The sequence below is a fragment of the Balearica regulorum genome, chromosome 3 (genome assembly GCF_011004875.1).
Source record: "Balearica regulorum gibbericeps isolate bBalReg1 chromosome 3, bBalReg1.pri, whole genome shotgun sequence".
Classification (NCBI taxonomy): domain Eukaryota; kingdom Metazoa; phylum Chordata; class Aves; order Gruiformes; family Gruidae; genus Balearica; species Balearica regulorum.
The window spans coordinates 15,794,334-15,817,588 of record NC_046186.1 but is presented as its reverse complement, the minus strand read 5'-3'; the positions used below and the strand labels follow the sequence as shown (position 1 = coordinate 15,817,588).

General features: G+C 44.7%; 1 long non-coding RNA gene across 1 annotated transcript; it reads left to right on the top strand.

The window, feature by feature from the left end:
* The first annotated feature begins 3,344 nt into the window (after window positions 1-3,344).
* On the top strand, window positions 3,345-19,666 carry LOC142601436 (uncharacterized). Its single transcript, XR_012835000.1, has 3 exons — window positions 3,345-3,415; window positions 11,910-12,068; window positions 19,521-19,666. It is a non-coding gene; the product is annotated as an uncharacterized LOC142601436 (long non-coding RNA).
* Window positions 19,667-23,255: the final 3,589 nt, after the last annotated feature.

Here is a 23,255-nt window from a genome sequence, read left to right as displayed (position 1 = left end):
AAATAAAAGCAAAATGAGAAATGCATTTTCTTCTAGGAGGAACTTGAGAAAGGGAACAAAAACAGAGCAAGTGGCCAAAAAGCAGCTTCTTGTTTCCATCCCTGTGCTGAACCTAGGTGGTACCAGGTCAGGCAATGAACTCTGCCTTCTGCCTTTTAAGCAGTCTTGCCTGAAATCCCGTGTGTCTGCGTTGCGCAGAAGACGTGAGAAGGCCATTTTGGCTTCATTTGCCAAACAGGAGAGAATGACGTTGACCAAAAGGAAATCTATACCTAAGTGTCCAAGGCGTACTGCTAACAGCAAAACAAAGTTGCAATTACAGCTAAATTTTAAGCTTAGGTAAGGATTAGGGCTTTATTTTTTTCACGAACTTGGGAAACAAAGCTTTCACCTGCAGTACGTACACCTCTGTGGTACCATGCGTGCATCCTTTTAATGGGGCTTACTTTGGAAAATAAATACAGAGATAATTTATCAGCCTATTTAAACATGTGCTTAAGTCACCCCTCCCCGCACTGAAATTTATGCGGATTCTTAAGCACTTTGCTGGATTAGGCCAACTAATGCCAAGAAAACCATGTACTGGGGAGATACAGTTTCCAAGCTGAAGAATTGATCTGGCTACTCTTGGACTGGTTTTTAGCCTCCAGCACTGTCAGGTGTTGTGCCTGCTGCCAGCAATCTATTTATTGATACAGGAAATCCATTTTGCCTTGCCTTGCTTTTAATGAGTTTTGCAAGCAAGTGGCCCCTTCCTGTGACTCACTCTGTGTTTTCTGAGCAGGAGATTGTGGTTTTAAGTTTCACGTTGGAAAGTAACCGCTGTGTCTGCTTTCCTTGTCTGCTGGAATCTCAACAAGAGGAATACATTTTGGAACAAAGAAATGTAAATGGAGTAGAACAGTTCACCTTTCTTTGCAAAATTGTATAAACATCCTGCTTTTCAGGACAGCTAAAAAGACTAGTGCAAAGTGAAAATAGGTCACGTTTTAAAATAACAGCTTTATCTTAGAACATTGCTGTTAACACAGGCAAAAAAGATGTTTTCCCTGATATCTCAATATGTGTTGGACCTTTGATTTATAGCCAATAAATATCAAAAAAATAAACAGTGGAGGCCTTTCTCTGATCTTACTGACATAGGAGCAGCTCCATTAGCGTCTGGGTGACTGTTCAGATACGCACAGCTACAACTGCAATCTGAAGTGTGAACAGCAAGTCCTACAGATTTCCGTCCGATCCCTCTCATCCCTTTTGGGGTACTGGAGGCAAAGAGGTAGTTGTGGATATACTAGTTTCTGACTTTTGCCAAAAATATGGCGGTGGAAGGAGAGAATCCTCTGCAAGTTTGGACCGTTAGCACTGAATACTTAGATTTACGTTAAAAGCAGCCATAAATACACCAAAACCAATGACCAGCACAGTTTCCATTCCCCATTGCTAGATACAACTATTTATATTTCAGGCTCAGTGGCTATGTCTGTACAGATAAATCCCTGCCCAGTAAAGGGCTGGGGCTGCTCTTTGCCCCCCTCGCCAACCGGCACGCTTTGGCGAGCGTCCAGCTGCCTGCTTGCCAAGTCGGGGTACTCCCTGGCCTCTGCTGGCCCTCAAGCCGTGCCCAGGCATTGCTTGGAGGAGCACTGGCTGGCCCAGCTGAGGTCACCTTGGGGACCACACTAGTGGCATACAGGATAGGAGATGGCGTGCCAGAGCCTGGGCTTGTGTCCTGCCAGTTTGTCGACATGTCCATGCTGTACCTGGGAAGAGCCGGGTCTGGGTCTCGGGTCCAGGCTGTAGCTCCTTTCCCCACGTGTGCCCCGTCTGGCTGGATAATGAGATATTTGGACCTCCCCTTCCAGAGGCTTTGGGATGAGCTGGGCTCTTCCTATGGGCTTGTGATGGTGTTTCAGTTCTTCTGTAGTTAAGTCTGATCTCAAGATGTGGCACTCTCTGGCCCTGAATTGCTTTCACCTCTGCCTAGTGGAAGCCTGTGCAATATTAAAGCATGTCAGGGAGGCTGAGATCATCCCTGCAGTTCTGCAAAAAGGCCAGAAAAATCTGGAAGCTCTGCTAACGCAGGCTTCTTAGAGACAAAGTGTGGATAGGGATGTACAGAAAATAATACTTGAGAGCAAATAAACACGTTGGGAAAGCAGGAATTCAGCAGATCGTGTTAACAATGTGCCCTTTCAGTTACCCATCTCAGTTGTCGAGTTCAAGCTGGCAGAGACAATGATTGGAAGGAGAAATAGTGAGGGTCAGAAACTGAAGCAGCTTTATTGGGAAAGTACTGAGAGGAAAGAAAGAGGAAGACCCAATGTTATCATACTTTCCTGTAGGGATGGAGATATCACATAAAAATGTGAATGTACTGTGTGAATGGAAATAACATGAGAAATGTCTTTATTTCTCAAAGTATGATAGGGTGGAGTGGGTTTTTTTTTGGGTGAGGGGTTGTTTGTTTTGTGTCAGTAACAGATTGTATTGAGATATGGTGATTTAGGGAGCAGTTCAGCTGTTCATGCCCACGTTGCTTTCTAATGTACTGTCTGCACAACCTGAGGGCTCGCACAAGTATTACACCTCCCTGCAAGGCTCGTTTCTTCTCTTGCTCTGGATTGCTCCTCTGTGCATATCATTGGCGTGGAATCACTTCCATTTTCTTTTAACCTAGTAAATTCTTGTAAACCAAGGCTGTGGTTCCATGGACAGCTCATCTGATTTACCAGTTTGTTACGTCTAAAGGAAAAAGTCGCTCTCACTGTCTCCTCCTGTGCTCCTCCTGATTCTCCACCCCATCCCCTTGCTGTACTCCCGGGATTGTGCTGTTCTGCATTAGTGAGTTAAACATGCTTAGAGGGAAGCAGGATCTTACACTTTTGTCTATGGCCCGTGACCTAACCTTTCTATTCTTATAGTAGTCATCATATAATTGTGGGCAGACCTTATAAAGTGACATGCCTGGTGAACTTGAGAACAGCGAACTTGAGAGCATGGACATAAACACATCCAGATGAGACCATGAGTGCTGATACACCACAAGTAAAGAAATCACAGGATCAAAACCACTGATTGGGAAGCAAAAACCTGGTCCCAAGTCAGGAACAGGATCCAGCCTGTGCCCTGACACAGACATCTTGTGTTGGCTGAGGTGAATCCTTCAGTGTGCTTTGCACCTCAGTTCTCTGTGCACAAGATGGGGGTGATGGCAGTTCCTCTGTCCCAGGAATGCTCTGAGGACAAGGCATTAACGCCTATGAGATGCTGCCTTGTGAAACTGAGGGGTTATGCAAGAAAGATATTTGAACCACCACCAGTGGCTCAGCTTCTAGACACCTGACAGTCAAGTTTTGTACTTGCTGGCCCATGTGAAGGAAGAATATTGTCTCCATTTAACATCAGGAAACAAAAGGTGAGTAACTTCAGCTTCAATTTTCTGGGTCCGCTGTCAAGGTCCCAGGTACTGTGTCAGCCTTCGGTCTCTTTAGAACAAGGATTGAGAGAAAGTGGGGAGCTCAGGGCAGACACTAATTGGTCAAGTAAAAACCTTCTGGCCTTCAAACTCACAAAATGTCACCGCTTTGCTCATGGCTTCTGGTACTGTGGTGGCCTCTAGGATGTCTCATCATGATCCCTGCAGTAAGAGACCCAGAGAGAACCACCTACCAGAAGAAGACAGAAAATTGACATTGCAAGTATAAGGCTATTTCGATTTGCTAGAAATGGGGAGAGAGTTAGGGTGGTGCGTAGAAACACCAAATTAGCGCTAGTCATAGTATCAGACAGTAGTGTATATCAGGACGTCCTGGCTTTTGTGGGCTAAGTCCAAACAGCTAGGAGATCTGCTCTGCATAATGTTTGCTTGCTTGCTGGTTATGTCCCAGCTGATTTTGCAATGCGAGTCTAAATCCTTCAACCGCACATCCATTTTGTAATTTAAGCCTGCATAATTTTATCTCTGCTTGCTTACACCCACTGTCTCCTGGTTTACACAGGCCATTGCTGGTTTCTGTAAGAATTGCTGCATTGATTGATATGTGAAACAGGAAGGTAGGATGTTTTAATGTGGAACGGTATTTAGAGAGATGCAGCATCTGTGTCTAAAGTGAGAGATAGTTACAGGGTTAGACAAGTAGGCCATCAATTACAGGAGACTGAGGTTAGGACCATCTGGCTGTTTGAAACAACACCAGGTGTTAGCAGAAGCAAATTTCCTGTGTTGCAACACAGGAGGAGAGCAGCAGGCAAGAAGCAGCCCTCCAGAGCGAATCTCAGCCATGAAGGAGGCCGCTTCTCATTTCCTTTTTTAGTGCTGTCTTCTGGGGAAAAAAAAAAAATCACTTGAAGAGGCTGACACACCTGTGTTGCCTGCTTGGTGCCTCCTGGGGCCGCTCGGGGCGGGGAGTTCTCAGCTGGCGATGGGGACCCCGTCATGCAAGGAGAGCTGAGCGCGACTTCTACCCACGCAGCTGGCTTAGCCAGCCCTTGGCTGTCAGTCCCAGCTGCAGCCTGATCCTTGCTGATGGACCTGAGCACCAATGTCCTGGTTTGAGTACCCAGCATCCATGGTCCTCTCGAGGCTCTCCTTGCTGCCCGACCCAGGGTACAAGGTGTCTCCAGCCACATGCAGCCCCTGCCTCGGTTTCCCTCCCCAGTCTGAACTGCCTCCCCCAGCCAAGGGAGAGACAGCCAAGGGTGGACTAGCTGCTGGTGGAGAGGGTCAAGAGGTGCAGAGAGATGACCATTACCCACAACCTGCTCAGGAGAGGAGCATGCACTTACACCCATTTTCAGCTATTCAAGGCTACTGGCCCATCTTTTTAAATAGTCACTGTCTTGGTGTATGCAAAAAATATTGCTGCATTACCCATATGTGTATAGTTAAATCTGAACAAGCCTCTCATGCAGTTATGCTAGTTAAAATTTTCTAATGAGTACTTGATGACTTTATTATTCTTATTTACATTAAAAAGGGGAATAAGCCATAATGCTGAAATTCATCCAACCTAAAATTTACACTGATATAACTAAGTCAGGAAACAATCACATCTCCCACTAAAGTTGTTCTTAGCGCACTAAACTGTAAGTGCAGCGAAGACTTGATGGAGGCCCTGGCAAGAGGTGATTTCCAAGGCGGTTGTTCCCAGCAAGCAGCCCAGCTCAGCAGTGTCCTCTCACAGCAAGCAGGCAAGAGGTTAAAAATTAAATGCAATCTCAGTAACTGGCAGCAGAACCTTAGATCAGTTTTTCCTAGTTTCTATTTCTATCAGTGAGAAACAGCCCTCACGGGTTTATTTTAAACTTTAATTATTATACTTCAATTATCTGGTGACAGAGGGAGAAGCCTTTGATTCGGTTATAAATGCCGAACTTACATGAATTCCTCAATAAAACACTTCATTTAGGGAACACAGCAAAGGTTGCTAAGTGACAGTGATGCAGTTATGTATCGCAGCAATTCCAAACCCCCATCGCCAAGAAGAAAATGAAATAGCTGGGGGCACCGGCATGTGGGCAGAGTGGGGAGGCTAAAGGGCTACAGCTCACAAGCAAACCTGTGCCTATGTATTTTTAGCTAATAATAAATTTAGGCTGGTTTTCAGAAGCTCTGAGCACTTATGACATCCACTGAATAATGGCAACGGTGCAGTGTCCAGGTCACTGCTATCCAGGTACTCTTGTGAAAGGGGATAACGTGGTGTTAGCTCCAGCTGGATTTGAAAACATCAGCTATTATGCGAATTGGAAGGGCTCAGACCGTTCATTAAAACGCAGCAACATGAGTGTTGACCCAGGGATAACATTTCCAAAATGTACTGGTGACAAACATGGAGGCAGAGTTTTGGCTAATCTGAATTTTTGAACATTGCCTTTGAAGAGAGAGTGTTCGGTGGGGAAAACTGCAGATAATAGCAATAACCATTCCTGAAAATAATGCTGTGACTGCAATTCTTTGTTAAAAAAATGGGAAATTTCAGATATGTGGTCAAATGAGGTACCTACTGCTTTACCTGTGAAACCGTTTGATATGTATTAGTAATAAAAACATGTATGGCCTTCCATAGTGGTAAGCAAACACTTATTAAATTCAAGAGGTGTAAGCACATAAGTCAAATAAAACCATTGCCTACTTTCCAGAGTGGGATAATCATTTTTATGTTCCTTTTTTGCAAAATATTTTTTCCTATGTGAATATTTCATGTTTTGTGCATAGGGATGAAAAAGTAGTATTTATTTTAATCATAGGTTATACAAGTATATTGTAGTTCTTAGCTCTTTAAAATGCTTTTTAAAGTTTTTATATGACAATTTGTCAGGTGTGGGCTTTTTTTTTTTTAATCTGGAATCATTTTACATTAAAAGAAAGTCTTATTTGCAAAGCAAATGAAACTTCAGCTTCTAAAACTAGGTGAAAATGAGACGGAGGGTTGGTTTGACTGTTAAATGAACATATAAAACTAACGCATAACCACAGAATTCTAAGATTGGGTTAGAAAGAAGATAACCATAAAATTGTATTGACTGCATCTATCCAGGACATTTGCTTTGGTGTTTTGGGTGGATTATTGCCTATTCCGTATTTCTTCCCTTTTGCATCCACCTCTCTCTCCTCCTTTCCTGGGGCCTCGTGCTTGCGTTTCAGATTGTGCTCTCCTCCTAGATGTTTTACTCTTACCTTCCTTAAGAGCTGCCTGTTTCGCCTGCCAGTGTCAGGAGCTGTTTCTGTTTCAGACAGACTGTGAGATTGGGCCTGATCCTGCCTATATGCTCAGCTGCTGCTCTGCGGTCAGGAGCCTAGGCTGTGGGGTTGTGGCAGGAACAAAATGATAGCTGCTGGTGGCACCAAGGCTGTCTGCAGAGATTTCACAAGTACTGACTTTATTTATTAACCTCTCAAAAACTGCCAGAGCTGCCACACCTAAATCAACCCTCAGCCTTGCCTAGTCCGGCAATCAGTTTTAGCTAGGAGTAACGATGCAACAGGTTTGTGCAGAAAAGCTGTATAGCGTCACTTACAAAAACGCCTAAAAAAATACTTCTAAAGTGACCTTTATAAGGCCCTCGTACAGGAGCCAGATGGCTGGCTCCATTTGCAGCTCTAGCCTGGGTTTGCGCATACCTTCAACCCCGGGTAAGAGCGTTCAGGAAACTTGGCCCCAGACAGCAAATACGTTGTGGTGAGAGTAGTAGAGCTCAGCGCAGCTTAGGCTCAGTTTCAGGCTTATCTAAGCCGCAGTGTGACGGATCTGGCACAGACCTGCTGGACTGGATGAAACGTCGTCCTGCTTTGGCTTTTCTGCTTCGGAGCTCAGCACTGGAGCTCGCTGGCCGTGCCAGGTTGAAACTTTTGAAATTGAGAAAGGCAGACCCATCTGCAAATGGCTCCTCTGCTCGCTCAGGTTCGTGCAGGCACACGGCAGCTCGGATCGCAGCGGGCAGCTCCGTGGTAACACAAGCCTGGCCAGCAGGAACACGATGCTGGCGCATCCTGAATGAACCTGCTGCCGCAGCCAAACTATTGGTACCCCAAAAAGTACCCCAGATATTGAAATACCCCAGGATGAGAGAGGTGCGGAGGATGATTTTGGCCCCTTGACTGACTGTCGAGTCAATTCCTGTGGCTGATGGGTCTGGGGGTTGTTTCAGGTACAGCCTTGGGTAAAAGCCTAAACCTCCGCTCTGCGGCAGCCCTAGTTGACGCTGTGCACCCACGCGCTTCCTCCTGCCCGTTTGCTGTCCTGTTTGGACAGGATGGAAAACCTGATGCTGGGATCTGCAATACAACCTCCTTCCCCTTGGCTTGGTAGGAGAAACCAAAAGAAACCAGAGAAAGAAATAATGCCACAACTGTCTTTGATCTGACTGAGAAATGCATTCTCAGGAATAATATGTGAGAAAGGCATCAGATTTTTTGCCTGCTTGAAATTTCCCATTGTCTTCTAAGGAGCAAATACTTTGGTGTATATTTTGTTTAGCCAGATTCTTTTGCTATGATGGCCTGTCTACACTGACTAAATTCTTGTACTAATGGCTCCACGATGCTGCATTTAAAGATTATAATACATTTATAGCCCACTGATAAAAAAAAAAAAAAAGCAGCTGTATAAAAGCCAGGTATTAGCTATTATTAAATAAAAATAATTTACAGCTTACCACAGTCACAATGAATGAGATTGACTCACTCATGGGCTTTAGGACATTTTTTTCTAGTTTTTGTTTTACGAGACTGTACATGAAGGACGTTAGCTCAGTTGGAGATTTTTTCTTTTACTCTATGCCAAGGTTTTCAGAAGTGACTAATGACTTTGGGTGCCTAACTGGAAACATTGTAATAACGCCTGAATTTCAGAATGGCTGAGCACCCATCATGTGAAATTTAAGTCCTTTTATGGTCGTTTAAATTCAGCTCTCAGGACTGAGATCCTCTAATTCATCAGTAACTCTTGAAAAGCTTGGAAGTTATGGAAATATATTAAAAACTTTAAGATGCAATTTCCTCCTTAAAAGCCTCCCCATACCAAATTTTCCATGTCCCAACATGTGTGGAATTAGGGGAAAAAAAAAAAAAAGAAATTGGCAATTATTTAATGCAATGTGCTTTGATCTTATGATAAAGAAAACATTGTGTTCATTTCCTTACTACAGTGTGGTAGCCCTGCTGTTCTGATAAACTGTAATATCGATAACCTTGTTTTTAAAGAGTGTTCCGTCAGTTTTCTAGATCCTCAGATAAATCAGTGCAGTGGTTGTGGGAATTCAGCCTCTGTTTTGGAAAGGTAGACACAACTCTGTTGTCTTTATACAAGGAGGCGTGATTCACGGGATGTAGCAAGCACAGAAGGCTTAGGATACCTGGGGACGAAAGTCCCATGCACGCTGACAATACTCCTTGTTTCACAGACTTCCCGGTGCCGTGCTGCCACAACCCACGGCTATGTAGTGGACAGCCACTGCCTTTCACTAACATTACCTCTGCAGATACCGGGTCAGATCTTTCTTTGACATCCACTGGTGCAAACTACTACCAGTGAAATTATGCCATTTGACACCAGGTGGGCTTAGTATTTCATTGCTCACTGGGAGGTGAAGCCTTCCCTTAGATAACTGGAGAGCTCTGGCTGATTATCTCATAAAAATCAGCTATTGCATCAGGCACAGAATAGGAGGAAGTTAGTCTCTTAAATGAATTGTAACTGGAAGCTTTTACTCTGTCTAGCCAGGCTGTTACCCACAGCTTAGATTAGATCTGATCTTTTTATGCTTCCCCACAGGTTTGCTTTGATTGTCTCCCCATTTTCCAATAAACACTGTAAGAGACCACTGGGCAATTACCGAGGAAGTCCCTGGGAACTGTTCCCAGCAAGTCTGATCCAAGGCATGCGGGTATAAGGCGCTTGCCCAGGATCACATACTCCCAGATACACGGGGCACATGGATGGCCGTTCCCAGAAGTGGATGCCAAGAAGCAAGCTAGCGAAGGGCATGGGAACAGCCTGGTCACCGCAGCTGACGGCAGCGGTGGGAGGCTGAGGGCTGCAGCTGGACTGTGAGAAATGAAGCAGCGTGTTTGGTTTTGAAGTGAGAAACTCAAATGCTTGTCTAAAGCACACTGGACATCGCTGAGCACCCAGTTTTACAGCGACAGTGCTACACAGAGGTGCTGTGAATCTTTTATCTCTGATTGATCATTTCATCACCTGGATGGCCCTGAAAATTTAGCTCCAGGCAAGGACAGAAGAGTAAGTTGATCTTGGCATCTTCTACTCTCTTTTTATGGCTGTAGCATCTATTATTTCCTCCAACTGTTTCCGCACGTCTTACCTCTCTGAGCCTGGACCGCAATCCCACACTCGTTCCTGTACTGGCTTCTTACCTCCCCCGTCTCTGTCTTCAGACCACCTGACCGTGCCCTCTCCCTGGCTGTGGCCAGGTGACCCACTGGCTCTATGGAGGACACAGTGGAGCCAGCAGCTCCTTGCACCTTTTATTGGAATGGCTTGTTTTATTTCTTCTTGTTCAGATGAGCCTATTCCAGTTTGCAGTATTGAAATCCAGCAAGACACGTGGGATTTCCCCAGTATGCAACCCCAGCCATGGCCAGAATCTCTAGGACCTTGCTACCCACATCTGTCCATCCTGTTGGACAGGCTCCACTCCTCTTCTCCTGGCTGTGAGGCTGCCAAGCCCGAGGTCTACTTAGGCACAAAGTCTGGCCAAGAGCAGCCAGACCTATCATGCAGCGAGGGCTGCACCATCCGTACTTGCAGCATGACAGCCTCTTCTGCTGCCCTACATCCTCTGAACTGCCAGCCCGGCAGCCGAAGCCCTCAGCAAGGCAAACAGCACGGTGCCAAGGGCAGCCTAACGCCACATGCCCCTGCATCAGTCCTTCTTCTCCGTCTCCCTTTGCACAGTGTGATGTGCTGCAAGGGTTTCAGGAAAGGCAAGAGAAGGGGTGGGTGGGGAAAACTTCTGGCTGCCTGGCCACCCTTCAGCTGGTGGTGAGCAGCTTGTCCTAGACGTACCGAGCTGCCTAGACACTTCTGTTCATGGTACCTACGGCATTGTCCTTCAGCTAAAATATGTGACTTCTGTTTTGATAAGAGAAGAATAGCAAGACATGTATGTCGGAAATCAAAGGGACTTAAGAGTTTTGTAGGTATAAAATGGAATAGATAATTTTTATGGTTTTTTATGTATCTAAGAGTTTGGATAACAGCATTGCAGAAGGCAGAATAAAATCCACTCTACTTGTACTCAGGCAAATGTACATTGTACTGAGTCAGTGTCTGAACTGGGTAGAAAAGGGAAGGCAATGGTCTCCTCAAGGTGGGTCTGAGAGATGACACTGGAGGCATAACCAAACCAGCAATCTGTTGCCTGGTTTATCACCAGGGAATAAAGTTTACCCCACTTATAAATAAATGAACAGGGCCCTGGAGGTGTTTCTGAAGAATGAAACACTGTCATCTGCACTAAGCATGGCTCCATATGACCTCTAAACCTCTGGGGCCACATCTGCTCGTAAGGAAGCAGAGCCTGCCCTGGCCGCACGGTGTCTGTAAACACCACGCTGCTACAGCCCCCCTGGCAGCACCCGGGGCAGCAAAGCTCCCCAGCAGAGGTGCAGCTGAGGGGAAAATGCCTGCCACCCCAAATGTGTCCCCTCCTGTACCACTTTTATTGGCAGTGATTTTGGCAGCATTTCTGAATTTTCCTGTTCCTAGCAGATACAGTCCTGGGAGCTGAACTTCGTGGTGTAGACTGAGACTCACAGAAGACTTTTAATTTCTTTTTTATTTATTTTTCATTATTTATTCAGCTACTGACTTTACAGGAGCGTCTGTATCTCTCAACACTGTGTGCAGCCCTGCTGGTATCTTTATGGCAGAGGGCCATGTTGGGGGTCTCCCTAGGGTTTTCCTACAATAAAATTCAGGGAAATTTCAGTCACCCTACCTGTGCCTTGCCTGCATCCACAGCAGTCTGTCCATCCATGTGAAAAGCTGGTGAAGTTGCTGCTCAGCAAGCTGGGACAGGAGTGGATGCTCTTCCTCCTCTCACTGCCTTCACCCTGCAGCCCTGCGGAGCGTCGCAGCTCTGGGTTTCCCCCGTTCCCGATGGGTGACCGTGAGCAGGGAGCAGGATGTGGGGACTGAGGTTGTTCCCAGGCAATGCTGCAGTGGTGGGGACACTGTGCTCTAGAAGCAGAAATAAAATGTGGCATAGCCAAAGCAGCCTAAGAGCCTAATGGACGTGTCACTGGGAAATGGTGTCCTAATGCCACTAATTTATCTTATAAATTTCAGTGTAAGTCACCAGATATGCCTGTATCCAGGCTGCATTTTTTTCCCCCCATAAAATACACCTAAAATTAAAGTGTATTTTACTCTGCAATTTTATAGGAAGAAGTAACTGATGTCTTAAGGAGAGACCAGCTTGCTGCTGCCAGCAGCAGCAAAGGCAGCAAACCTGGAAGTGGTGGGTTGAATCGATCCTCCTTTTGGCCAACAAATACACAGATGTATCTTCATCCCTGGAAAATAAAGGAAAGCCCAATGAAGGTAAGAAATGTACTTTGTTCTCTTTGTAATACCCTCTTTTTTCCTTTTCTGTCTGTCCAGCGGTGGCTGGGTCAATGAGCAGAACAACGGTATCTGCTGGCCATCCCTGCAGATGCGATGTTTTTGAGAAGTGTCCCCCAGCCCCATCCCCTCCCTGCACAGTACCCCCCTCCCTTCGACACCCCTCTCGGGCACTCAGGCGCCTTTGCCTAATTGAGGCAGCGGCTGGTTTTAATATGAGGTCTGTACACTGTTTTGGTTTTTTTTTTTAGATCCTAAATTGCTTTCAAAGGGATGGTGCATCATTGTCCCCCCTGCAGCCCACCCCGCGCTGCTCCAGGAGCGGCGGGGACAGTCTTTGCAGCTTCCAGAAGATGGTGCCCTGCTGTTAGGAAACAATGCTGCGAGCAGCAGTCATTCCAGTTCACTGGCACAATGTCACACAAAACGCTTTGTGTCTGTCAGCACATTCCTGGAAGGTCACAGTGAATGATGAATGCTCCTGTGTAGGAGCTGAGGAGGGTTTTTTTTAATTTTTTTTTCCTTTTTTTTTTTTTTTTTCCATGAATTGCATCACTTGGCGGCCTCTTGGCTTCATTCATTTGACTCCTGTGGTTACAAACCTTTCCCAATTGTTGTGAGCCTGCTTCCTCCACAACCCCTCTGTGGCCAAAGCAGGATATTCATGACTGACTGGCCTGGGGAAGCTGGATAACTTCCAGCTACTTTCCACAGCAGAGTTGCTCACTTCCCTCCCCCCGAGGTCTGAAATATCCTGTGGTTCTGGTTAGCTTTCTCTCCGGATGCACATCAGCTGAAGTATATGCATCACCATGTGATACCCAAGGTTGTTTCAGCACAGCTAATTGTGGCAGAGGCTTTATTTAGATGCCATGTATAAAAAGGCGAGTAAACCACTCCAGTGTGAAGTCAGAAGAATATTTGACTTGATCCTGAATGAAAAGCTGATTTTCACTGGCATGTAGCACTGGAGTTCTCCACTGAGCTTTGCACATATGTCTAAGATGTTTAAGTAATTCTAATAAACTATGATGTCATCTTTGCAGCTCTGTTGCCATTTCCTATGATTTGGTTCATGATTTCTTTCCCCTCTGAGTTACTAATTGCTCATGAAGCTTGTGCAATTGAATGGAACTCTTCTATTTTTTCACACTCCCTTTCCCCCATACGGAAAGCACAGACCTGCTACTTTTAATTGGGGAAAAACACCTACAGCCAAATTCAGCATTACTTCTCAATGGGAATTTACCAGCACCTCAGTAGCAGCAGCCACTCGGCACAACCCAGCCAGCTGCACCGAAAAAAAAAAAAAAAGGAAAACCCATGCCAGAGTGAAATCCAAAGAGGAACGCCTGCATTTGCAAACAGTGTTCATGGGCCTGTTCACAGGCTCAAGTGAGCACACGTCCTTCTGAAGGATGGAGACACATTCAATGGTCAGGACAGGCTAACAGTCTCCAGTACGCCTGCTTTTGTTTGCACAAATGTAGCAGGGCAGAAGTTCTGAGAAGGGACTGCTGGGACTCCGAGAGTACATCTGTTGAGGTCCCATTCTCTGTCCCTGAAGCCATATGGCAACATCCATACTGTTAACGTCTCTTTGCCTGCAAAACAGGGGGGCTGCATCTAACTTGGCTAGTGAATAGCCCCTAGTCTAGTCCGGTGCCTGCACTGTGCGACCTCCCTAGCTGTGCCCAGGAGCTGGTCGGAGGATGCTGGCTGGTCCAGGTCAGAAATGGTCCTGGCACTGCTGTGACCATTCTCCGGTTCAGATGATGGGGATCTGTGCTTGTGTCCTGGCTCTACTTAACTTGCATGTGGCTGGACAGACTCCTGTGGGCTATACAGGGATCACCTGCAGGAATGGGAATCTTCATTTTAGATAGAAGAAAAACATCCTTAGTCTGGAGAAACTGGATGGGAAACTGGTGAGGGGGGAAGATGGAAAGTAAATTCTGTGTGAGAAAGAGAACAGGGTTTGGCCTTCAGTAACAGACTAAATAAAGCCAGAGAGAAATAAATTCAGAGACCAAATGAGTCCTTAGGATTGTGTGAACTAGAGTATGAAATATTTTCCAGAAAGCTGCAAGGAAGCACTTGTTGCTGCCAGTTCATTGGCACGTAGAGAGAAACTACTGAAACTTTAAGGGAGTTTTTCAGCAGCAACAAATAAGGACATTTTGCAAAAGCTTTGGTGAAGACAAGCAAATTGCAAACTGCTATCCAATAATGGCTACACATTGCAAAATGTGGGATGAAAGGAAAAGATCTGTGAAATTTGAGGACATTTCATGCTTTATACATTTCCAGAGAATTCATCAGATCTTTCAAGTTGTCGAAGAAATGTCAGCAAGTGGAAACCCAGAGGTTTTGCACAACTTATGGGTAACTTTTTAAGAAAAGCACTCAAGTCAGAGAAAGTAATTAAAATTTGTTTGGTTTTATTTTGATTTCATGAAGTCCCTTGGTGTTCTTATTTCCCAGGTCTGCATTTACAGGCTCAGGTTTCTTTGTCACTTCCCTTTGTACAGACCAAGAACTGTTCCATATAGAGGCCCACAAATAACATCAAAAACCTTTGAGCAAAGGTCACTTCAGATCAAGTGAGCTCTTTGTCAGCATCACTAACAACTTGATAACGATATATGGAAGCAGGTTTGGCAAGAGACCTAACAGGATTGAAGCCACTTTTTCTTTCCACTTAGCGTTTCTTGGTGTCACTAAAGAGAGTTGCTGGCAGGACCCTTATCCTGTGCATTGCTCTACCCACCCACGGTGGTTGCCCTGTGTGCCACTTGTGAAAACCACAAGGAAGTACTGATGTCTAGATGGTTTTGGACGAAGAGCTGAAGGCACTGCGTGGTGTGAAGCTAGATCTGCTGTGCATTGCAGAAATGTGACTGAGATCCATGCAGATGTGCCATAACCATCTAGAACAGCCCAGCTGTGGCCATTCAGGCTTCACCAGAGGCTGTACGTGCTTGTGCAGGATGCTGGGTTTGCAGTTGGTGGCTGTAAGTCCGCTGTGTCTGCTTTTCATGGGTTGCCTATAGCTCTCTCCGTTGTGTCTACCTGAGGACAGGAGATCCTCATATCTCCTTGCCACATAGACATCAAACTCCCAGTACCCCTCAGGAGGAGATGCCATGTATACAAAACCAGTGAGAAGGGCAATGGTGCTGTCTGCACCTGTCTCCAAGGGCTTTCACAGAGATATTTGTATAATGACTCGGTGATAAGGGCTAGAGCTCATCTGACTGCACAGGGTAAGAAAGCCTCCCAAATGTCCCTTTTATGTCTGTCCAAGAGCGAGCCTCAGTGTGCCCTGATGCAGCCAGAAGAGCCTGTAACAGAGAAGATAAGGAAAAGCAGCCTCCTATCATTCTCAGTGCAACACAGCTTGAGTACTCATGACTCACAGTTTGCTCTCAGCCCTGACTGAAGGAAAATGCCTCCTGACATGTCAAAGGAACTTGAGAAAAGTAAGGAAGGGCTCTAAGGATCTTCTCAATGTATTCTGACATATGCACCACACCATTTGAACCTGAAGAACAGCAAAACTGTTAACCAGCATCAGTAGAGTGACACCAATATGCATTCATCACTGGGATGGAAGGAAGGGATTTAGCACATGCACACACATATATGAGGAAAAAGAATTAAAACTTCTGAAGTTCTTCAAAGAAGATGATTTGCTGTGCACTCTGAGGTTTGACCCATGCAAATAAAAACTTCCTGTGTATTTTGTCCCCTGCAAATGGGGATACATACCAAGGTGCTGACCACTTAGAGTTATTTGAGAGTGAGACCTCAGCGCCTGTAAACAGTGCAGCTGGAATTTCCCTGGCTATCATGATCCACAGTGGCAGCAGACCTATCTCAGAAAGATACTGTCATAACAGGTGCTGGCAGAGGAAGGCAGCGTCTTGGCTGTGTCCCTGGCTTTTCTCCCTGCTGGGGATGGAGGTGGGTGAGGACAAACCTTCTCTACACATGAGATGTGGAAACTTGCTCCTGGGTGGTGCAGGACTCCTGTGTCCTGGCTCCTTCATGTGTGTGCCACAGACAAAACCCATACATCGTTTCAATTTTGTTCTTCTGAGGCCCCTGATGGGGAAAGGCCAGGATTCTGTGGGATGGATGTGAAAACTATCAAACATGGTTCTCAATTACCAGTACCATAAGTCTAGGCACATTCAGCATTGAAGTCAACAGGGGTCTTTTTAATGGCTTCTGCTGGACTCGGATTCTTACTCTAATTATATGCCTGCACAGGGTTTGAAGCCTGGGATTCAAACACCTAAACGTAGACATGTGATGAAGGTGTCTAAGGTAGATCAGTACAGAGAGACAGATGCAGTCAGACAGCAGGTCAGACTATCTCACTGAGCCCGTCCCATGCCGTTAACTGTTAAGAGAGATTAATCTTCTAATTTGATGCCTTGAATAGTCCCCAAACTTAGTGGGAAAAACAGATTGAAGCACCTAAGTACCCAACTGAAAGAGTGGGAAAATTATATAATTTTCCTATGCAACAGTTACTAAGATTAGGGTGGAAATGCGCACATGTTGCTGGGCCTGACTCAAGACTGAAGAAAGAAGATAATAAATTAGAAAAACTAAAATTAAAATAAACTTTTATTTTTATGCTTTATCCTAATGTAGCTAGAATGTTAAGAATTTATCACCTGAGATAAAAGACTTAATCATTACTAAACCCTTTGGCAATTGTTTTAATAACATTAATCAAGATGAGCTCATGTAGTGCTAATGGGGGTGTTTTAAGTACTTTTATAGGATTTTCACTGAAATTCAGAATTAAATAATTGGACCATTATTCTAAAGTGTTTTCGTCATCCCTCAGGGAAGTCCCAGTTTCTTGGTTTTCATCTGCTTGGTTTTATTTCCTCTCAAGCATTAATTCTTATTGCCCTTGACAATTTTGGAGCACCCTCCTCCCAGTTATTAATTTGACCCTCTTCTGGGCAGTCTGATGTTGATTGCCCCTGATAATCTATTTTGTCAATGCAGTCACGGAGAGGAATGATTTAAAATACCACTAAATGAGTGTGGTGATGGATGATGAGACAGGAAGGATGGTGATTGCCATCGGCTAAAGGCTCGAGTGAGTTGAGGTTTTCCCAACACCCAGACTGGATGAGCAGTTGGTTAATTAATTGCCCAACTCTGCATATAATGTTACCTTAAGCATGCTCAGTCTTTATTAGGGGCTGTAGTCTTTGCAGTCTGGAATGCCTTGGCAGTTACTGAAGGCGTTATGGAGGTAAGGCAAGGCATTAGGACTTGAGTCAGTTGCCTGAATTTATGTTCTTAGTGCCAGCTGATATGCCAAAATGTGTCTGAAACATCCCCACAATGAATGCAGGACATAAGGTAGACCTTTGCCTTTCCTGAAAAGCAGTTAGATGCCGCGAGTGATGCCCTGGGTATCTGAAACAACACTAAATGTTTTGGGCAGCTGTACTGAGCCCTACAGTTGGGAATACGTTTGAGATTAAGACTCCACATGCCCATGTTTGTCTGCACAGAAACTAGGTATCTAGACTCCTGTTATAGTTAGTGGAGATCTAGTTAATGAAGTCACTGAAACCCAGCGAGTGATTTGGCTGCTTAGCCTCTATGGCTACAGGTGGACAAGTTGAGTCACCCTCCAGACTCCGTATCGAGTAGATCTCTGCTAATACAGTGCGAACTTGGATGCCTCAGGCTCAATTCAGCTGACTAAACTTTTGATGTCTGGTGCCATGGTGGATGATCTAGAGTATCCTGGTTGGCCTCCAGCTGTATCTTCAGAAGAGGCAGGTCATCCAGGCCAATGCCGATGTCTCAGGCATCCTACGACACCCAAAAAAATTGCAAGACGGCTACATGTGGGCACCAAAGCATTGCCTTTTGTCACAGATCATAGGATGAAATACATGAGGTCATTTCAATAAAAATGCTAAAATTCTCTGAATCATTCATATAATTATATCTTCATTTACATGATAGTCATATTAGAAGGTTTTATTTAATCGGGTAGGAAAGCCTGTATCAGTCATTCCTAGTTTTGATAATCACAGGAGACGTTGCCATGTCAAACTCACTGCAGTGAATTGTCTGCTCATATTCTGGTGGTATGTTTGGTAATTCACATGCCTGAGCCCAAAGAATGAGAGAAAAGTTAACCGTAATACATTTAAACATGAAATAAGGTATATTTTTTTCACATTCAACCAACTTTATGACTATTATTTTCCATTTTTTCTCAGAATAACTGAAAGTTTCTAATATCTTACTCCATTATGGTGATTCAAAATAGTACAGGCTGATAGATATAAAAGTATGAGGGGGGAAAAAAGGAGGAAGAAAGTATTTTCAATTTATATCTTGTCTGGAAAATAAGCTCTGAAAATTTCATTGAAAACACTATCCTCAGTGCAAAGATCTTTACTCAGATCATTGTATCAAACACAATAAACTACCTACATTACATACAGCAGAACTTCAGCTTCATAAATCCCATTTTCCAAGGCTTTATGTGATAATGAAGATCACATTTTGCAACCAAAGCGTGTATATCTTGCAGCTTGTACGCTTTGTTTGGTTTTTAACTTTTGGCAAATTACTCAACATCCCAGATGACAGATTTAACAATTCCTATTTTTTTGTCACAGAAGGAAATTGAACTATTACACTGAGCAACTAATATGACCAAGAATAGTTATTTTCAGGATAGCTTAATCATTGGGTAGGATTGTAAAGATGTTGTATTTTTACACATTTGCTGTGTGATGGCAGCAGCTCTATTTTTGTGTCCTTTGGATTCCCACAGATGGGTTTCAGGTTGTGCAGCACGGATTGGACATGGCTCATGGCCATGCCAAATAGATAATGAGTGCAGCATCCAGATAAAAATATAAGACATGTATCCTGTTTACACTTACACAATTACAATAATTCAATCCTCTACACAAGAATGATGCAACAGGGTTTCCATTTTAGGGGGTTAAACTCTGCCCACATATGTGATATATGACCTTTGCTGTTATTCAGGATCCTACTGTTGCAGGCTGCAGCTGACAGACACGTCTCTGCTACAGCTGAACGTTACCAGTCTAACAACACTTACTGCTTCCAGTCCCTGAAATTCCTTATTCAGACCTTCCAAAGATCTAACTTGATTTGAGCTTCAGCTAAGCCAGAACTGAGTAAGGATTTCAGGATTCCAGTTATGGCAGGTAACCAGTGCAAAAATGAAGCTGAAATATTGACACCTCTTGTGTCTTTTAATCATGGCAGCGTTGCACCAAATAACAGATAACCATAAAGAGCCATGTCTTGAGAGGCCAATTTTTCATGACTAACCCTATGGGTTAGAGCAGAGGAAAAGCAGCTTGATTAATTGTAACATTTGTTTTCATTTAATAGATTCATAGATTTCAAGGCCAAAAGGGAGCACTCTGATTATCTAGTCTGACCTCATGCAGAACAGAGGCTACGGAGCTTCACCCGGTGATTCCTGCACAGACCGAGTGGTTCTTCCCTGGTCCATAAGGAAACTTTCCAGCCAGCTATACGGGTGAGCATTACCTCATGCAATATACTGAGCTGTATGCTGAGCTCGTTTTACCAGCTTGTACATCCTGAGGAGTTTCACTTGGCAGCTCAGGGCTTACATGGCTGAAAGTGAAATCAGAATTTGGCTCGCCCTTCCTCACAATATGGTAGCCATCTAAATGTTTTCTTTACTCCCCTGTATAAAAAGTGTGAAATAAGTATTTATGTATTTACGGTACATTGCTTTACCCTGAAGTACAATGTTTAGACTGAATCGGTGAATTTGAGGTCTCTTTGGTCCCGTCATGAATTTTGGATTTGCTTAGCTGACAAAGAAGACTCTTCAATACTTTTATTGCAGTTTATAGGTATGTCCGACCTTCTGCCTTGTACACATTGGATTTCATCCCTAATATCTGCACTGAATCCAGCACTTCTCATGTCATCAGAGCAAATCCTCCAAAAGACTTAATTTAAGAATCCACCATATCATTAAGCAGCTCTTTTCAAGCACTTTCAGAAGCTACGTGCCTACCTCCAGAGAGGAAAAAAGTGAAAAGAATGATATTACAGACTGAAAATCCCCGAGTGTAGTCAAATTACATATTTATCCATACTGTTAAAAGCAAAACCAGAATATTTTAAACACAGCTCAATCTAATGTGACAAGAAATGAAACAATTCAAGTACAGTCACTATTCAAGGTAATATTCTGCTGCTGAGAAATATTCCGCATCTGTGCATCTAATTATAGCTAAATAGCAGACAAATACTGTTATATTATAGTCAGTGGAGAAAAAGGGGGCTAGGACAGCTATGCTTGTCAATCAGGTTACCAGGTTTTCTGGGTTTCTGCCAGCCAAACTCTTCAAGGCTTATATTTGACTGAGACTGCCCGGTTTCTTTGATATGCACAATTTTTTGTACCTATGATCTGTATGTTGTGCATTATGTCACGGTCTTTTTCAGAAGAAAAGGACATAGTTCCTTTAAGCCCTAAGTCTGAAGTGAATATATTAAAATGATCCACGATGCTATCATACTAACCACACTTCCCAAGTGATACTTTCTAATATCAGAAAAAATTGTTGCCATGGTGACTGGCCTGACCTGAAACAGTTCAGCTGATGCTGAGCTTCCTTTCCATTCCCAAAAAAAGGAACTAAATATAATCTTTTGGAAAAGCAATTCTTCTTTTGATTAGGTAACGGCAATCTCTCATGACCTGTTGTTGATGCTGTATCGGCTTATTAACACTCTCAGAAGAAATGGGGACCTTAAAGAAAACTGGGCTTGAAAGCAGGCTCCAATTTTAACTGAAAATTACCCTTGTAAAAAGATGTTGTGCCCAGCCATCTCAGGACACCATCTAAATTAACATCTTCTAAATGGAAGTGGAGAGTTTAAATATGCCTTGTAAATGCAAGATTTCCAGTAGTGGGTGAATTCAGCATTACCTGCCCACAGATAAGATGGACAGAGGGAGGTTAAAACTTTCTTTGATCCATAGCAACTTAGTTAATTGGCCTCATCATTATCATGCATCTTACTTTAATCCTCTATTAGATTAAAAGGCGATCTTCTCATGATCCTGAAGCAAAGAATTTTCTTGTTGAAAATTTTCTGTTCTTTGAAAGGGGTGCTGAGAAGAAGGAAAAGTCAAAGAGTGGCATCCCTCTGCAGCTCCAGCTGCATGCTGGGACATGTTGCATCGATGGTTAAATAAGGGCTGAAATCCACAAAAGGTCACAGGCTCCTAAGTAAGGACTCAGGTGGCTTATCAGTGTTTAAAGACCAAGAATGCAAATTACAAGGCCCATACTCAGCATGAACTATGCCTTCACTGCTTAAGTTTTCTAGGTATCTAGGGAAAGGCTCCAACTGCTCTGTGTGATCCAGCTTGCCTAAGTTGCATGCCTGGGTTTTCTACAGGCAGAAAATTGAAGAAACTTACGTATCTAGCCTGGAGGTGAGGGCAGCCAGTCTTTAAAAAGTAGTCCAGACTTCCTCCTAGATATCTTAGAATTCCTGTATGTCGTGGTTTTACCCCAGCCAGCAGCTGAGTACCACGCAGCCGCTCGTTCACTCCCCCTGCATCGGGATGGGGAAGAGAATTGGAAGAGTTAAAGTGAGAAAACTCTCACTGGGTTGAGATAAAGACAGTTTAATAGTTAAAGCAAAAGCCGTGCGCACAAGCAAAGCAAAGCAAGGAATTCATTCACCACTGCCCATGGGCAGGCAGGTGTTCAGCCATCTCCAGGAAAGCAGGGCTCCGTCACGCGTAACAGTTACTTGGGAAGACAAATGCCATCACTCCGAATGCCGCCGCCCCCTCCCCCCTTCCCCCAAGCTCCTTATAAACTGAGCATGACGTCATATAGTATGGAATATCCCTTTGGTCAGTTTGGGTCACCTGTCCTGTCTGTGTCTCCTCCCAACTTCTCGTGCACCCCCAGCCATCCCGCTGGCAGGGCAGTGCAAGAAGCAGAAAAGGCCTTGGCCCCGGGTAAACACTGCTCAGCAATAAGTCCATAGAACAAAAACATCTCTATATTATCCATGCTGTCTCCAGCACAAATCCGAAACATATCCCCACACTAGCTACTATGAAGAAAAATCAATCCTCTCAGCTGAAACCAGGACACTGTGTTTCTCGGAAATTTTTTCATAACGTCAGTTCAGGGATGTGGGCTGTAGTCCAGGAGTGGAGTTTGGGGGAAGGAGCTTAGGACCCTCCTTGTGAACCCCTTCAGAATGAAGCAGCATTGGGCATTTGATAGCAGCAAAGATATTGGTCCCTTTTCCCTTACCCCTCCAGTAATAAGTCATCCTTCCCATACCAGCATCCTCCTCCTCCCAGCTGAGTGCTTTCATCACCATGCTCCAGACTCAGACTTCCTCTTGCTTCCTTTTCTTTTGGGGCCAGGGTTTTTGCAGGCATTCTGCACTTAAGGTTCAAATGATGTTTTTACTTTCTGACGGGGTTTCAAGGTGTGAGTCTTGGTCAAAGCACAGGGGCCCTGTGCTTTGGAGACAGACATACTGGTATTTACTGGTGTGACTTTTACTCAACAATTCATCCAGTGTGTGGACCTCCGTGTCTGAAGACGGAAATGAGGGGCTGCATGGAGCATTGTGTTGGTTTTGCGTGGCAAGGTTTTGGTAGTGGGGGGGTCTACAGGGGTGGCTTCTGTGAGAAGTTGCTAGAAGCTTCCCCTGTGTCCGATAGAGCCAATGCCAGCCGGCTCCAAGACGGACCCGCCGCTGGCCAAGACCAAGCCAATCAGCGCCTCTGTGATAACATATTTAAGAAAGAAAAAAAAAACAGTTAGAGAGAGCTTTTGCAGCCAGAGAGAGGAGTGAGAAGATGTAAGAACATCTGCAGACACCAAGGTCAGTGCAGAAGGAGGGGCAGGAGGTGCTCCAGGCGCCGGAGCAGAGATCCCCCTGCAGCCCGTGGTGAAGACCATGGTGAAGCAGGCTGTCCCCCTGCAGCCCATGGAGGGAGGATGAGGGGGTGTAGAGATTCCACCTGCAGCCCGTGGAGGACCCCACACCGGAGCAGGTGGAGGCACCTGAAGGAGGCTGTGGCCTGTGGGAAGCCCA